Raw genomic sequence first — 16936 nt, 5'->3', positions numbered from 1 at the left:
AGCCTCTAGAGGTCGCAATTATTATCCGATTTGCCTGAAATTTTGTACGACGGATTCGCTCATGACCATCAACATACGTGTTTATTATGGTCTGAATCAATCTATAGCCCGATACAGCTCCCATATAAATTTAACTCTCTATTTTACTTCTTGAGCCCCCAAAGGGCGCAATTCTTATTCGAATTGGCTGACATCTCTCTAATAGCAGAGCAAATCTTTTCTTATATCCTTTTTTGCCTAAGAAGAGATGCCGGAAAAAGAACTCGACAAATTCGATCCATGGTGAAAGGTATATAAGATTCGGGCCGGCCGAACTTAGCATGCTTTTCTTATATCCTTTTTTGCCTAAGAAAAGATGCCGGGAAAAGAACTCGACAAATGCGATCCATGGTGTGGTATATTAGATTCGGACCGGCCAAACTTAGCACGCTTTTACTTGTTATATATAAGATTAGTTTACCCCTATCCTATGGTGGAGGGTATAAAAACTGTGACATTTTATTTAGTATCCCCCGGATTACACTTTATTTTACTTTCCAGAACTACTACCTTAACCTGACATACTTGAATTGCAATAATTGCATTTGCTTGAAGTACACCACAAAAGCTATTTCAATGTTCATTTCGAATATTGTTTGGGGTTTAAGTAAGAATTGCTTTCATATAAATGCAACTACAAGCTCACATCTATCATGAAATAGTACTGGATATACATTTACTTCATATATTCATACAGAGTGTCTACACCAGCAATTTTAGTTTCCTTTAATTTTCTCTGCCATTTGCTGCCTTAAGCATTTTCAATTGTGCAGAAGTTTATAATTGATGTTACATACTTCTAGCAACAGAGACTGCAAAGGTAAGATGAAAAGTAAGTATACAGTATGAAGTGGATCAATTTAGTTGCAAATTGCAAATTTTGCCCATGAACATTCCACTAAGGAACAGGGGCAAACTCTCACATATCAATAAGTGCAGTCCGATTCAAGCTCAAGCTTAATGATAAGGGGTCTCCTTTTTATAGCCGAGTCCGAACGGCGAACCGCAGTGCGACACCTTTTTTGGAGAGAAGTTGTACATGGCATAATACCTCACAAATGTCGCCAGCATTAGGAGGGGAAAACCACCACTGAAAATTTTTTCTCATAGTCTCGCTAGGATTTGAACCCAGGCGTTCAGCGTCATAGGCAGACATGCTAACCTCTGCGCTAAGGTGGCCTCCGATCAAATTAGTTGGAGAGTAAGGAATATGAAAAAGCTTGATTTATTATTTTATTTTTAAGTTTTAGAAATAACGGAGAATTCCAATTATATAAATGAAAATTTGTTGAAGAGTTCTTCGCTCATAATAATAGAAAATAGGATGCAAAATACTGTCCTTGCTCTTGTAACATGTTACATTTATCAGTTATTCGTTACATCCCAATGTATGCATGTGCGTTGAACAAAAATATGTAGATATGTCCTTTGTTCAACACAAATGGTTCGACCATACCTTTCTGCCATATATTACATCCTTTGGCCCCACTCATAAGTATTGGACAAAAGGTATTTTAGTGGCAAATATTCAAGTTTAATATTGAAAACATAAATTTGAGTTCCTTAATGATATTGCAGGCAGATATTATTATACCCTCCACCATAGGATGGGGGGTATACTAATTTCGTTATTCTGTTTGTAACTACTTGAAATATTCGTCTGAGACCCCATAAAGAATATATATATTCTTGATCGTCGCGAAATTTTATGTCGATTTAGACATGTCCGTCCGTCTGTCTGTCGAAAGCACGTTAACTTCCGAAGTAGGTCGGTTGGTATTGTAAATGGGCCATATCGGTCCATGTTTTTATATAGCTGCCATATAAACGGATCTGGGGACTTGAATTCTTGAGCCTCTAGAGTGCGCAATTCATATCCGATTGAAATGAAATTTTGCACGACGTGTTTTGTTATTAAATCCAACAACTGTGCGAAGTATGGTTCAAATCGGTCCATAACCTGATATAGCTGTCATATAAACCGATCTTGGGTCTTGACTTCTTGAGCCTCTAAAGGGCGCAATTTTTTCCGATTTGAATGAATTTTTGCACGAAGTATTTGGTTATGATATCCAACAACTGTGCTGAGTGTGGGTCAAATCCGTTCATAACCTGATATAGCTGTCATATAAACCGATCTTGGGTCTTGACTTCTTGAGCTTCGAGAGGGCGCAATTCCTATCTGATATGACTGAAATTTTGCATTACGTATTTTATTCTTACTTCCAACAACTGTGTCAAATAAGGTTCAAATCGGTTCATAACCTGATATAGCTGCCAAATAAACCGATCTGGGATCTTGACTTCTTGAGCCTCTAGAGGTCGCAATTATTATCCGATTTGCCTGGAATTTTGTACGACGGATCCTCTCATGACCATGGTCTGAATCGGTCTATAGTCTGATACAGCTCCCATATAAATTGATCTCTATATTTTACTTCTTGATACCCCAAAGGGCTTAATTCTTATTCGAATTGGCTGACATTTTACACATATAATTTAATTGTGGTCCAAACCGGACCATATCTTGATATCGCTCTAATAGCAGAGCAAATCTTTTCTAATATCCTTTTTTGCCTAAGAAGAAATGCCAGAAAAAGAACTCGACAAATGCGACCCATGGTGGAGGGTGTATAAGATTCGGCCCGGCCGAACTTAGCACGCTTTTACTTGTTTTTCATTTGAAACGTAGCCAAACTAATCTGTGAATTTATGGAGCCCCAAAGAGTACTGCCATAGTAAGTTGTAATCAAAAACTTATCACAAATATTTTAGTTATTAAATATACAAGGTGTGCATACATTTATTCACTTTTATGGTGTGTATCCACAGCGATGTGATTGCAAGTTGACTGGGGTTGGCTAGGCAGATAATCTGGTGACGTGTGTCGTGGGTTCCCTGGTTGCATGCAGGACATACATTGATATATATTTCTGCCCAATAGTAGTTCAGGCAGCTGCAGCTGCTGGAATGTTGTAGAGACAGAACTACATTTCATCTTCTTTGTTATTATGCTTATTCAATTTTCGATTTTTTAGTGGCCAATACAATTAAAGGGTGATTTTTTTGAGGTTAGGATTTTCATGCATTAGTATTTGACAGATCACGTGGGATTTCAGACATGGTGTCAAAGAGAAAGATGCTCAGTATGCTTTGACATTTCATCATGAATAGACTTACTAACGAGCAACGCTTGCAAATCATTGAATTTTATTACCAAAATCAGTGTTCGGTTCGAAATGTGTTCAAATTTTGACAAATTTTGTTCAGCGATGAGGCTCATTTCTGGTTGAATGGCTACGTAAATAAGCAAAATTGCCGCATTTGGAGTGAAGAGCAACCAGAAGCCGTTCAAGAACTGCCCATGCATCCCGAAAAATGCACTGTTTGGTGTGGTTTGTACGCTGGTGGAATCATTGGACCGTATTTTTTCAAAGATGCTGTTGGACGCAACGTTACGGTGAATGAACACATTTCGAACCGAACACTGATTTTGGTAATAAAATTCAATGATTTGCAAGCGTTGCTCGTTAGTAAGTCTATTCATGATGAAATGTCAAAGCATACTGAGCATCTTTCTCTTTGACACCATGTCTGAAATCCCACGTGATCTGTCAAATACTAATGCATGAAAATCCTAACCTCAAAAAAATCACCCTTTACAATTAATTATTCTTTACAATCTATTCTTGTTTTTCAATCACTTCACCAAAGGTTTCTCTATTTCTTGCATCGCTCAGAAGTCTGCCCGCGTCACAAATTCTCGTCTCGTTCTGGAATATACGCCCGCGTAATACTTTTTAATATTTTTTGTATTTGGGATTTCACATAATATGTCCCATGAAGGATGTCTTTCTCCATTTTAGGGTATCTAGCTCACCCAGACAGGCCCCGCTGTGCCCTCTTTTACAATATACAAAACAAAAACTTCCCTATATTTGTAATCTAAATTTCTAGGATAAATGGTTGCATCAATGCTTCAAAGGTTTGTGTGCAAAAAGTCACACTCAGAGTATTTGCTGATATCAGAATATTTATTTCCCTGGGTTAAAGACTTAATATTGTCAAGCCTTCATAGGTTCTTCTGGATCTACACACTTATAATTTGTTATGGATTATAGTAACCCACTCCTCAAATTCGCAGTCTACTGATACTTGATCTAAAGTTTTCATGTCACTTCTAAATGAAATTAAAACCAAAATATTATGATCAAGTTAAAGGTCGGATTATTAATATTTTAAGGAGACGAGTGCTCATATACTTGACTTTATATGATCGATGACAGTTCGTAATCTACTCCCAAAACCCTTTACTTGATACCAATATTGACAGCCCTTGAGAAATTTGGCCGAAAAAGGAGGATATCAAATTCGTACACTGCTCTCAAATATCTTGAATTTGAAACCCATATTATTATAATTAGGTTACGTGTCCGTTATACCCTTTTGAGGTTAAGGTTCTCTGAAAGATAAATCCATATTTTAATGTTTGGTTGATACTATACTTCTAAAATCCTCGCAATTGAGTGCTAGCCGCTTACAATTTTGCACATTTACTTATTATTGATGTAGGTCTTTCGGGATTGCAAATGGGCCATATCGGATCAGATTTGGAAAAACCTCCCATATAAACCGATCTCCCGTTTTAGCTAAGTTTTGGTAGAAAGTGTTCTGTTGCGACTTCCAACAACTGTGCCACGTACGGTCCAAATCGGTCTCTAACCTGATATAGCTCCCATATAAACCGGTCTCTCGATTATCCTTGTTCGGTTCCTAGAAGCTCTAATTTATGCTGGTTTGACAGAAGTTTGGTAGATAGAATAAAATTATGCCCTTTAACTAAATTTAGTTTGTATACATTTTTAGCAGAATCCATGGTGGTGGGTTCCAAAATTTAGGCACGGCTGAACTTAGCACACCTTCACCTGTTTGATTATTTGTTTTAGATGCTGGAAAGACTCCCAGTCACATTACGCCATATTTCTATGTCAGACTCGCTATACCTTCCATTTGAGACACCATATGCTTGTATCACGCCTTTTGTCGCATTACCTCTAACCCGAAAGCGGAGATGAAATTTTTAGGTATGTACGTGGATAGCCGTTACTAAGAATTGGTGTAGGTCGTCGGGGATTGTAAACGGGCCATATCAGTTCAGATTTAGATATAGCTCAAATATAAACCAATCTCCCGATTTAATTTCATTGGGCATTACAAGCCGCAATTTTTGTCTGATTTTAGTGAAATTTTGCGTAAAGTGTTCTGTTACAAGTACGGTCTACGAATAAGTCTATAACCTGGCATAGCTCCCATATAAACTGATCTCTCGATTTGACTTCTTGAGCCCTTACAAACCGAATTTTTTTTCTACCCTACACCATAGGAGGGGGGTATACTAATTTCGTCATTCTGTTTGTAACTACTCGAAATATTCGTCTGAGACCCCATAAAGAATATATATTCTTGATCGTCGCGATATTTTATGTCGATCTAGCCATGTCCGTCCGTCTGTCTGTTGAAAGCACGGCCACCGTTTTATAGCCGTTTGGACTCGGCTATAAAAAGGAGGCCCAGACTGCACTCATTGATATGTGAGAAGTTTGCCCCTGTTCCTTAGTGGAATGTTCATGGGAAAAATTTGCATTTATATTTGCATTTTACTTCTTATTAGTGCAGGTCGGTTGGTATTGTAAATGGGCCATACCGGTCCTTGTTTTGATATAGCTGTGCCGAGTATGGTTCGAATCGGTCCATAACCTGATATAGCTGCCATATAAACTGATCTTGGATCTTGACTTCTTGAGCTTCTAGAGAGAGCAATTCTTATCCGATTGGAATGAAAATTTGCACGAAGTATTTTGTTATGATATCCAACAACTGTGCCAAGTATGATTCAAATCGATTCATAACCTGATATAGCTGTCATATAAACCGATCTTGGGTCTTGACTTCTTGAGCCTCTAAAGGGCGCAATTTTTCCGATTTGAACGAATTTTTGCACGAAGTATTCCGTTATGATATCCAACAACTGTGCTGAGTATGGTTCAAATCGGTTCATAACCTGATATAGCTGTCGTATAAACAGATCTGGGGACTTTACTTCTTGAGTTTCTAGAGGGCGCAATTCCTATCCGATTCGGCTGAAATTTTGCATGACGTATTTTATTCTTACTTTCAACAACTGTGTCACATAAAGTTCAAGCTGCCATATAAACCGATCTGGGATCTGGACTTCTTGAGCTTCTAGAGGTCGCAATTATTATCCGATACAGCTCCCATATAAATTTATCTCTCTATTTAACTTCTTGAGCCCCCAAAGGGCGCAATTCTTATTCGAATTAGCTGACATTTTACACAGGTCTCCAACATATAATTTAATTATGGTCCAAACCGGACCATATCTTGATATCGGTCTAATAGCAGAGCAAATCTTTTCTTATCCATTTTGGCCTAAGAAGAGATGCCGGGGAAAGAACTCGACAAATGCGATTCATGGTGGAGGGTATATAACTTTGCACGCTTTTACTGGTTTTTATACCCTCCACCATAGGATGGGGGGTATACTAATTTCGTCATTCTGTTTGTAACTACTCGAAATATTCGTCTGAGACCCTATAAAGTATATATATTCTTGATCGTCGCGAAATTTTATGTCGATCTAGCCATGTCCGTCCGTCTGTCCGTCCGTCTGTCTGTCGAAAGCACGCTAACTTTCGAAGGAGTAGAGCTAGCCGCTTGAAATTTTCCACAAATACTTCTCATTAGTGTAGGTCGGTTGGTATTGTAAATGGGCCATATCGGTCCATGTTTTGATATATAGCTGCCATATAAACCGATCTTCGGTCTTGACTTCTTGAGCCTCTAGAGTGCGCAATTCTTATCCGATTTGAATGAAATTTTGCACGACGTATTTTGTTATTATAGCCAATAATTGTGCCAAGTATGGTTTAAATCGGTCTATAACCTGATATAGCTGCCATATAAACCGATCTTGGGTCTTGACTTCTTGAGCCTCTAGAGAGCGCAATTATATATCCGATTTAACTAAAATTTTGCACGTAGTGTTTTGGTATTACTTTGAACAACTATGCTAAGTATGATTCAAATAGGTTCATAATCTGGTATAGCTGTCATATAAACCGATCTTGGATCTTGACTTCTTGAACCAAGTGATGGCGCAATTCTCATTCGATTTGGCTGAAATTTTGATTGAGGTGTTTTGTTATGACTTCCAATAACTGTGTTAAGTATGGCGTAAATCGATATAGAACCTGATATAGCTGCCATATAAACCGATCTGGGATCTTGACTTCTCGAACCTCTAGAGGGTGCAATTCTCATCCGATTTGGTTGAAATTTTGTACAAGGCCTTCTCTCATGACCTTTAACATACGTGTCTAGTATGGTCTGAATCGATCAATAGCTTGATACAGCTCCCATATAAACCTATCTCCCGTTTTTGCTTCTTGAGCCCTTACAAGGCGCAATTATTTTCCGAATGAACTGAAATATTACACAATGACATCTACAATGTCAATCAGCAATCAATTATGGTCCGAATCGGACTATAACTTGATATAGCTCCAATAGGATAACAGTTCTTATTCAATATTCTATGATTGTCTAAAAAGAGGTACCGCGCATAGAACTCGACAAATGCGATCAATGGTGGAGGGTATATAAGATTCGGCCCGGCCGAACTTAGCACGCTCTTACTTGTCTTTTTTTATACCCTCCACCATAAGATGGGGGGTATACTTATTTCGTCATTCTGATTGTAACTACCCGAAATATTCGTCTGAGACCCTATAAAGTATATATATTCTTGATCGTCGTGAAATTTTATGTCGATCTAGCCATGTCCGTCCGTCTGTCCGTCCGTCTGTCTGTCGAAAGCACGCTAACTTCCGAAGGAGTAAAGCTAGCCGCTTGAAATTTTTCACAAATACTTCTTATTAGCGTAGGTCGGTTGGCATTGTAAATGGGCCATATCGGGCCATGTTTTGATATAGCTGCCATATAAACCGATCTTGGGTCTTGAATTCTTGAGCCTCTAGAGTGCGCAATTCTTATCCGATTGGGATGAAATTTTGCACGACGTTTTTTGTTATGATATCCAACAACTGTGCCAAGTATGGTTCAAATCAGTGCATAACCTGATATAGCTGCCATAAAAACCGATCTTGGGTCTTGACTTCTTGAGCCTCTAGAGTGCGCAATTCTTATCCGATTTGAATGAAATTTTGCACGACGTATTTTGTTATTATAGCCAATAATTGTGCTAAGTATGGTTTAAATCGGTCTATAACCTGATATAGCTGTCATATAAACCGATCTTTGGTCTTGACTTCTTGAGCCTCTAGAGTGCGCAATTCTTACCCAATTGGGATGCAATTTTGCACGAAGTGTTTTGCTACGATTTCCAATAACTGTTCCAAGTATGATTCACATCGGTCCATAACCTGATATAGCTGCCATATAAACCGATCTTATGATATCCAACAACTGTGCCAAGTATGGGTCAAATCGGTCCATAACCTGATGTAGCTGCCATATAAACCGATCTTGGGTCTTGACTTCTTGAGCCTCTAGAGTGCGCAATTCTTACCCAATTGGGATGAAATTTTGCACGAAGTGTTTTGCTACGATTTTTAACAACTGTGCCAAGTATGGTCCGAATCGGTCTATAGCCGGCCTTATAAGCCGCAATTTTTGTCCGATTTGGCTAAAATTTTGCATGCGGTGTTCTGTTACGACTTTCAACAACTGTGGCAAATACAGTCCAAATCAGTCTTTAACCTGATATAACTCTCACGTAAACCGGTCTCCCGATCATTCTTGTTCGGTTCCTAGAAGCTTTAATTTTTGCTGGTTTGAAAGAAGTTTGGTGTGTAGAATTAAATTATGGCCTTCAACTAGTATTATATTACAATATATACGTTTTTAGCAGAATCGACGTTGGTGGATTCCCAAGATTCCGTTCGGCCGAACTTAGCACGCTCTTACTTGTTAATTTTCATTTCTATGTTTAAATTAAATAAGTGACACTCACCCACTTACTGCATACGACTTGCTGTGTAGGGTCCCAATAGATTTACATACCAACAACAACAAAATTGCAAATGCCTAGAGATTCTACCGGATTCTTGAACACAAAAATATTTTCCAAACAATTTTTGATTATTTTGTATTCTTTGTATATAAACCTGATCTTCTGATCTCATAACATCGGAATTTAAATATATAGCTGCTATATAGACCGATCTCCAGACTTCAAGTTTTGAGACAATAAATTGGTCTGTTTTCATCCGATTTCGATAAAATTTGGCACAGTGAGTTCTGGTAAACCCCTACCCATTTCTGTGGTCCAGATCGGACCATATTTGGATATAGCTGCCATATGAACTGATCTCCGGATATAGTGTAATGAGCCTATAAAAGGAGCATTTTTCATCCGATGTCAATAAAATTTGGCACAGCGAAATCTGGTACCCCTCTAAACCTGTTTGTTGAAGCATTTTTCGTCGGATTTCAATGAAATTTTGCACAGCGAGTTCTGGTACCCTCTTAAACTTTTTGTTGAATATCGTCAAGTTTAGACCATATTTGGATATAGGTGCCATATAGACCGATCTCCCGATATAGAGCATTGAGCCCATAAAGCATTTTTTATCCGATTTGGATGAAATTTTAAACAGATTTGGATGAAATTTGAATTTCATTGAAATCGGAAGAAAAATGCTCGTTTATAGAATCACTAGCTGACCCGGTCCTGCTCCGCTGCGCCTTCTTTTACTTTATGTGGAACAAAAGTTTCTTTGGAATATTTATTTTCGACAATTAAAGAGCTTTTAGTGAAATACCATGCTACGAAAATAGTATATCGCTTGACTAACAGTTTAATAATATAAGTGCCTTAACATGAATCCCATATGATATTTATTGGTCTACGAATTTAAGTTTGGACGCAAGGTGTACTCCATTCATAAAATACTTTATTTCAGCCCGATATTCTCATATTTTTTCTGATTTAGTGGTATTTCCGGGGGTGAGGTGGTCCCCCAGACACTTAGGCCTGAAAAAACATACACATCGTGCTCTTTTTCCAAACACCATTTATTTAAACCCCATATTGCTATTGGTTTGGGAGAGTTTACACGATGAGCCGTCCCCCAAACACATGGCAACAAAAAGGTTATCAAATTTGGTTTTTATTCTCAAATACCTTTCATTTGAGCCACATATTGGCATGGTCGAAAAATTTTTAAACTTTGGGCGGTGTTTTGGGGAAGGGGTAGATACATTGTCCTTAATTTAGATATCAAATTCACATTCTACTCACAAGTACCTTTATTTGAGCCCCACATTGCGATGGTCACTAAAAAATTGCTGTTTTTGGGGTATTTTGGGAAAGGGTAGACCCTCAGAAAATTGGTCCCGAAAGTGGGTATAAATTCTTGCTCTACCCCCAATACCTTTCATTTAAGTTCCACATTGACATGGTCGGTAAATATGCCCGATTTAGAGGTGTTTTGGGGATTGGGGTGGTCCCCCAAACACTAAGCCCGGAAAATATATCAGCAACGTGCTCTATTCTCATATATCTATATATCATTTATGTGAACCCCATATTGCCATTGGCCTCAAAATTGGATACCAAATTAGTTTTCTAAACTCATTTGAACTCCTTATTGCAAAAGTCACCAAATATGTCCGGTTTGGGGTATTGGCCCTTAAAACTATAAATATTTAGTTCCACTGTCTTTAAGACCCAAATTGTCTTGGTGAGCAAATACGTCCTATTTGGGGGTTGTTATGGTGGTGGAACGTCCAATAGACAGTTGGTCCCTAATGTTGATATCAGATACGTGGTCTAATCCCACATCCCTTTAATTTGAGCCATATATTTCCAAAGTCGGCAACCATGACCGGTTTGGGGGTGTTTTGGGGGATGGGCGGCCACTCATTGAGTTGGCCTTAAAAAAAATATATCAGATTCGTGGTATTTGAGCCTCATATTACAATAGTTAGAAAATACTCACTATTTGGGTGTTGTTGTAGGGGTGGGGTGGGCCCATAGACACTTTTCCCGAATATTGATATCAGATTCGTGCTTTACTCCCAAAAACCTTTCATTTGAGCCCCATATGGCTATTGTCGTAAATTTGGCCCCTTTGGAGGATGTGTTTGAGGAGAGGCGGCCCCCCAAGCACTTGGTCCCATATTTGGATATCAGATTCTAATTCTTCACTCAAATACCTTTTATTTAAGCCCCATATTCCCATGGTTGGTAAATAAGTCCTGTTTGGGGGGAGTTTTGGGAAAGGGGTGGACCCCCAGAAACGTGGTCCCACATTTGGATATTGGATTCGTATTCTATTCGCAAATATCTTTCATTTGAGTCCCTTATTGCCATGGTCGGTAAATATGTCCGATTTTAAGGGGTGTTTTGGGGGTTGGGTGTTGTTGTGGGGGTGGGGTGGCCCCATAGACACTTTTCCCGAATTATGATATCAGATTCGTGCTTTACTCCCAAAGACCTTTCATTTCAGTTCCATATGACTATGGTCGTAAATTTGTCTCTTTTGGCAGAAGTTTTTGGGGAGAGGGGCCCCCCCAACGCTTGGTCCCATATTTGGATATCAGATTCTAATTTAATACTTAAATACCTTGTATTTAAGCCCCATATTCCCATGGTCAGTAAATAAGTCCTGTTTGGGGGGTGTTTTGGGGAAGGGGTGGCCCCCAGAAACGTGGTCCCACATTTGGATGTCAGATTCGTATTCTACTCGCAAATACCTTTCATTTGAGTTCCATATTGCCATGGTCGGTAAATATGCCCAATTTAGGGGAGTTTTTGTGGCTTGGGGTGGTCCCCCTAGCACTTGGTCCGACAATTGGATATCAGATACGTTTTCTTATCGTAAATACCTTACATTTGAGCCCCATATTGCTATGGTCGTAAATTTGTTTTCTTTGGTGGGTGATATCGGAGATGGGGGGTAACCCAAACACTTCGTCCAACATCTGGATAACAGATTCATATTCTTCACTCAAATACTTTTTTTATGCCCCATATTGTTATGGTCAGTAAATAAGTCCTGCTTGAGGGGTACTTTGGGGAAGGGGTGGACCCCAGAAACTTTGTCCCAAATTTGGATATCAGATTCGTATTCTGTTCGCAAATATCTTTCATTTGAGTTCCATATTGCCATGGTCGGTAAATATGCTTGATTTAGAGGAACCACCCCAACCCCAAAGGTTGGGGTGGTTCCTCTAGCACTTGGTCCGACAATTGGATATCAGATACGTTTTCTTATCGTAAATACCTTTCAATTGAGTCTCATATTGTCGTGATGCATATTTGGTAGACTTAAGGGTGGGGCGGCCCCCCTAGGTACCACATCCAAAATTTGGATACCAAATTTTTATTTTTCATATAGACCGATCCTCTGGTTTAGGGTCTTAGGCCCATAAAAGCCACATTTATTTTCCGATTTTGATGAAATTCGGGACAGTGAATTGTGTAAGGGATATCGAAATCCTTCGTTTATTTGGCTCAGATCCGTCCAGATTTGAATATAGCTGCCATATAGATCGATCCTCCGATTTATGGTATAAGGCCCATAAAATCCACATTCATTATCCGATTTTACTGAAATTTGGGACAGTGAGTTGTGTTAGGCCCTCAGACATATTTCTTCAGTTTGGTCCAGATCGGATATCTGATATCTAGGTTTTAGGTTTTGGGGCCATAAAAGACGCATTTATTGTCCGATGTCGCTGAAATTTGAGGCAGTGAGTTTGGTTAGGCTCTTCGACGTCCTTCTTCAATTTTGCCCAGATCGGTCCAGATTTGAATATAGCTGCTGGATTTCGCCGAAATTTGGGACAGTGCTTTGTGTTAGGCTCTTCGACATGTTTATGCAACTTGGCCCAAATCGTTTCAGATTTGGATATAGCTGCCATGTAGACCGATATCTCGATTTAAAGTCATGGCCCCATAAAAGCGCATTTATAATCCGATTTCACTGAAATTTGACACAGTGACTTATGTTCGGCTTTTCGACATCCGTGTCGTATATAGTTCAGATCGGTATGAGGTATATGAGTATAAGATATGCAATTTTCACCGAATTTTGAGGAAAGGTGGTTTACATATATACCCGAGGTGGTGGGTATCCAAAGTTCGGCCCGGCCGAACTTAACGCCCTTTTACTTGTTATATATAAGACTAGCTGAGCCCGGCCCGCTCTGCTGCGCCCGATTATGCTATGTTGGAGAGGAGTACTCTAAATTTGAAAATTTCTTCATAATTATACCCTCCACCATAAGATGGGGGGTATACTAATTTAGTCATTCTACCCATGTCCGTCCGTCTGTCCGTCCGTCTGTCTGTCGAAAGCACGCTAACTTCCGAAGGAGTAAAGCTAGCCGCTTGAAATTTTGCACAAATACTTCTTATTAGTGTTGGTCGGTTGGTATTGTAAATGGGCCATATCGGACCATGTTTTGATATAGCTGCCATATAAACCGATCTTGGGTCTTGACTTCTTGAGCCTCTAGGGTGCACAATTCTTATCCGATTGGGATGAAATTTTGCACGACGTGTTTTGTTATGATATCCAACAACTGTGCCAAGTATGGTTCAAATCGGGTTATAACCTGATATAGCTGCCATATAAACCAATCTTGGGTCTTGACTTCTTGAGCCTCTAAAGTGCGCAATTCTAATCCCATTGGGATGAAATTTTGCACGGTCCGTAACCTCATATAGCTGTCATATAAACTGATCTGGGGTCTTGACTTCTTGAGCCTCTAGAGTGCGCAATTCTTATCCGATTGGGATAAAATTTTGCACGACGTGTTTTGTTACGATATCCAACAACGGTCCATAACATTATATAGCTGTCATATAAACCGATCTTGGGTCTTGACTTCTTGAGCCTCTAGAGTGCGCAATTCTTATCCAATTTGAATGAATTTTGGCATGTAGTATTTTGTTATGATATCCAACAACTGTGCCAAATATGGTTCAAATCGGTTCATAACCTGATGTAGCTGTCATATAAACAGATCTGGGGACTTGACTTCTTGAGCTTCTAGAGGGCGCAATTCCTATCCGATATGGCTGAAATTTCGCAAGACATTTTTTATACCCTCCACCATAAGATGGGGGGTATACTAATTTCGTCATTCTGTTTGTAACTACTCGAAATATTCGTCTGAGACCCCATAAAGTATATATATTCTTGATCGTCGTGACATTTTATGTCGATCTAACCATGTCCGTCCGTCTGTCCGTCCGTCCGTCCGTCCGTCTGTCCGTCCGTCCGTCCGTCCGTCCGTCTGTCTGTCGAAAGCACGCTAACTTCCGAAGAAGTAAAGCTAGCCGCTTGAAATTTTGCAAAAATATTTCTTATTAGTATAGGTCGGTTGGTATTGTAAATGGGCCATATCGGTCCATGTTTTGATATAGCTGCCATATAAACCGATCTTGGGTCTTGACTTCTTGAGCCTCTAGAGTGCGCAATTCTTATCCGATTGGGATGAAATTTTGCACGACGTGTTTTGTTATGACATCCGACAACTGTGATAAGTATGGTTCAAATCGGTTTATAACCTGATATAGCTGCCATATAAACCGATCTTGGGTCTTGACTTCTTGAGCCTCTAGAGTGCGCAATTCTTATCCGATTGGAATGAAATTTTGCACGACGTGTTTTGTTATTATATCTAACAACTGTGCCAAGTACCGTTCAAATCGGACCATAACCTGATATAGCTGCCATATAAACTGATCTGGGGTCTTGACTTCTTGAGCCTCTAGAGTGCGTAATTCTTATCCGATTGGGATGAAATTTTGAACGAGGTGTTTTGTTATGATATCCAACAACTGTGCCATGTATGGTTCAAATCAGTTCATAACCTGATATAGCTGCCATATAAACCGATCTTGTGTCTTGACTTCTTGAGCCTCTAGAGGGCACAATTCTTATCCGATTGGGATGAAATTTTGAACGAGGTGTTTTGTTATGATATCCAACAACTGTGCCATGTATGGTTTAAATCGGTTCATAACCTGATATAGCTGCCATATAAACCGATCTTGTGTCTTGACTTCTTGAGCCTCTAGAGGGCACAATTCTTATCCGATTTGAATGAGTTTTTGCACGAAGTATTTCGTCATGATATCCAACAACTATGCCAAGTATGGTTGAAATCGGTTCATAACCTGATATAGCTGTCATAAAACAGATCTGGGGATTTGACTTCTTGAGCTTCTAGAGGGCGCAATTCCTATCCGATTTGGCAGAAATTTTGCATGACGTATTTTATTTTTACTTTCAACAACTGTGTCAAATAAGGTTCAAATCGGTTCATAACCTGATATAGCTGCCATATAAACCGATCTGGGATCTTGACTTCTTGAGCCTCTAGAGTGCGCAATTCTTATCCGATTGGAATGAAATTTTGCACGACGTGCTTTGTTATGATATCCAACAACTGTGCCAAGTGTGGTTCAAATCGGTTCATAACCTGATATAGCTGCCATATAAACCGATCTTGGGTCTTGACTTCTTGAGCCTCTAGAGGTCGCAATTATTATCCGATTTGTCTAAAATTTTGTACGACGGATTCTCTCATGACCATCAACATACATGTTTATTATGGTCTGAATCGGTCTATAGCCCGATACAGCTCCCATATAAATCGATCTCTCTATTTTACTTCATGAGCCCCCAAAGGGCGCAATTCTTATTCGAATTGGCTGACATTTTACACAGGTCTCCAACATATAATTTAATTGTGGTCCAAACCGGACCATATCTTGATATCGCTCTAATAGAAGGGCAAATCTTTTCTTATATCCTTTTTTTTGCCCAAGAAGAGATGCCGGGAAAAGAACTCGACAAATGCGATCCATGGTGGAGGGTATATAAGATTCGGCCCGGCCGAACTTAGCACGCTTTTACTTGTTATTCTTACTTTCAACAACTATGTCAAATAAAGTACAAGTCGGTTTATAACCTGATATAGCTGCTATATAAACCGATCTGGGATCTTGACTTCTTGAGCCTCTAGAGGTCGCAATTATTATCCGATTTACCTGAAATTTTGTACGACGGATTCTCTCATGACCATTAACATACGTGTTTATTATGGTCTGAATCGGTCTATAGCCCGATACAGCTTCTATATAAATCGATCTCTCTATTTTACTTCTTGAGCCCACAAAGGGCGCAATTCTTATTCGAATTGGCTGACATTTTACACAGGTCTCCAACATAATATAATTTACAATCCCATGGCAGCCGGTTGTACGTACCGGATTGACCCGATGGAATCCTCCATCGGCAAGGGCTGCCGTCTCGGTGTAAAACACACTGCTACAACAACAACAACATAATATAATTTAATTGTGGTCCAAACCGGACCATATCTTGATATCGCTCTAATAGCAGAGCAAATCGTTTCTTATATCCTTTTTTTTGCCTAAGAAGAGATGCCGGGAAAAGAACTCGACAAATGCGATCCATGGTGGAAGGAATATAAGATTCGGCCCGGCCGAACTTAGCACGCTTTTACTTGTTGTAGTTGAAAATGTATTACAGTTTTCCTATGGATTTTTCTACACTCAAGTACCTCTTATTTAAACCCCACATTGCAATGGCCAGTAAAAGTCCTTCTTGGGGTGGACCCACAGAGACTTGGTCCCAAAAGTGAATGTCATTTTCGTGCTCTATTCCCAAAGGTGCATATTTGCCATGGTCGGTAAATATGTCCGATTTTAGGGGTTTTATGGTGGTGGAGTGACCCACGAAACACTAAGTTCCGTAATTGGATATCAGATTCGTTTTCTACTCTCAAATACCTTTAATTTGAGTCCCATATT

The sequence above is a fragment of the Stomoxys calcitrans genome, chromosome 1 (genome assembly GCF_963082655.1).
Source record: "Stomoxys calcitrans chromosome 1, idStoCalc2.1, whole genome shotgun sequence".
NCBI classification, from domain to species: Eukaryota; Metazoa; Arthropoda; class Insecta; order Diptera; family Muscidae; genus Stomoxys; species Stomoxys calcitrans.
This window is presented reverse-complemented; position numbering follows the sequence as displayed.